The following is a 2,617-nucleotide window of genomic DNA, read 5'->3' on the forward strand; positions in this document are numbered from 1 at the left end:
CCCTGTGTCTGCATGGGTTTGCTCCGGTTTCTCCCACAATCCAAAGACATGCAGTTAGATTAACGTGGGGTGGCCTTGGGCTGAAGTGCTCTTGAGCAAGGTACCGAACCCCTGACTGCTCCCTGAGCACTGTAGTGTGGCTGCCCACTGCTCTGGGTGAGTGTACATGTGTGTTCACTGCTTCAGATGGGTTAAATGCAGAGGATGAATTTCACGGTGCTTGAAGTGTGCATGTGACAAATAAAGGTTTCTTCTTCTTCTTCTTCTTCTTCTTAACAAGATAATGTTAGTGAAGAAAAAAGTATCTGGTTTATATACCTTATGGAGGTAGCTAGGTTCCTGGGTAATTGTGTTTGTTTGTTTGTTTGTTTATTTAACATGACTATGAATAAAAACAAATATTAGTGATTATAAAAACCTTTCTAGCTAATATAACCATCCAGCTAGCTAGTGTTAGCAAAAAAAAATTTCTGGAGTTATAAGGTATACAAAAAATATATATCTTTTTAAATGAACAAACATGGTTCATCCCACACTTGTGAAATTCCTCTCTGCATTTAACCCATCTGAAGCAGTGAACACACACGTAAACAATGAGCACACACACATACCCAGAGCAGTGGGTAGCCATGCTAACAGCGCCTGGGGAGCAGTTGGGAGTTAGATGCCTCGCTCAAGGGCACCTCATCCCAAGGCCGTCCCATATTAATCTGATCTGCCTTTGGACTGTGGGGGAAACCGGAGCACTTGGAGGAAACCCACGCAGACATGGGGAGAACATGCAAACTCCGCACAGAAAGGCCCCTGCCGGCTGCTGGGCTCGAACCCAGAACCTTCTTGCTGTGAGGCACACCGTGCTAACCACTTACACCACCCATTTTACACAATATTTGCTCCTTACTGCTGTGAGACTGTACAACCAGCACCTCACCAAGCACGGCACCAGTCACTCACTCCTCACAATAATGAACAATACTGTCCAGATCACTTCTACATCCATAGAAACCCCTCTGAACGTATACTTTGTGCACTGACTATCAGCATCAGTACTTTACAGCAAACTGCTAGCTACACATGGTTAAAATGGCTCTTGTGCAATACTATCTGGGTAATACTGGTAATAATACCTGTGCAATACTTATACGTGCAACACCGCCTTTGTAATACATTTATGTTAACTGTATATCTGCAAACCATTTATCTCATCTCATTATCTGTAGCCGCTTTATCCTGTTCTACAGGGTCGCAGGCAAGCTGGAGCCTATCCCAGCTGACTGTGGGCGAAAGGCGGGGTACACCCTGGACAAGTCGCCAGGTCATCACAGGGCTGCACATAGACACAGACAACCATTCACACTCACATTCACACCTACGCTCAATTTAGAGTCACCAGTTAACCTAACCTGCATGTCTTTGGACTGTGGGGGAAACCGGAGCACCCGGAGGAAACCCACGCGGACACGGGGAGAACATGCAAACTCCGCACAGAAAGGCCCTCGCCGGCCCCGGGGCTCGAACCCAGGACCTTCTTGCTGTGAAGCGACAGCGCTAACCACTACACCACCGTGCCGCCCGCAAACCATTTAATTTATGCAAATTTGTTAATTTTTTGTATCTCTAAGTTTGTAGATAATTTCTTATATATATATATTCTTTTTTGTATACTTAGTACAGTACTTTTGCACTACTCCTTCACTGCCTTATCTTTTTGTCTTTATATATTTTGCTGCTGTAACAATGTAAATTTCCCCTTGTGGGATAATAAAAGGCTATCTTATCTTATCTTATCTTATCTTATCTTATCTTATCTTATCTTATCTTATCTTATCTTATCTACCAAGCTTTCTACAACATTTCAGCAAAACTTAGATTTTCTTTCTTTCTTTCTTTTTAACCAACATTACACAATTACTTTCTGCTGAGGGGCGGCATGGTGGTGTAGTGGTTAGCGCTGTCGCCTCACAGCAAGAAGGTCCGGGTTCGAGCCCCGGGGCCGGCGAGGGCCTTTCTGTGCGGAGTTTGCATGTTCTCCCCGTGTCTGCGTGGGTTTCCTCCGGGTGCTCCGGTTTCCCCCACAGTCCAAAGACATGCAGGTTAGGTTAACTGGTGACTCTAAATTGACCGTAGGTGTGAATGTGAGTGTGAATGGTTGTCTGTGTCTATGTGTCAGCCCTGTGATGACCTGGCGACTTGTCCAGGGTGTACCCCGCCTTTCGCCCGTAGTCAGCTGGGATAGGCTCCAGCTTGCCTGCGACCCTGTAGAACAGGATAAAGCGGCTAGAGATAATGAGATGAGAATGAGATGAGATGAAATATTATAAATATAATAACAATTTAAGATAAAGAAAAACTTTTGTCGTGAAAATATCTTCGATTCTTTTCTTGTTTAAGCTGCCTGATATATTTATTGTACAGCTGCTGTACAATATGTCGGCATTTTTGGAAAAATTGTCATGACGAATTCAATAGTTAATGAAAACACGTTTTAAAAATTCCTCTCCAAAATGGCGGCGCAGTTGACGTGTTTAGCTTAATATTTTTATAGCCAACGTACGTCAAACGTCTGATATGATTGGGCAATAACAGTCCACGTGATCAAAGCCGGGCGTTACATTTC

The sequence above is a fragment of the Neoarius graeffei genome, chromosome 24 (genome assembly GCF_027579695.1).
Source record: "Neoarius graeffei isolate fNeoGra1 chromosome 24, fNeoGra1.pri, whole genome shotgun sequence".
In the NCBI taxonomy this organism is placed as follows: Eukaryota; Metazoa; Chordata; class Actinopteri; order Siluriformes; family Ariidae; genus Neoarius; species Neoarius graeffei.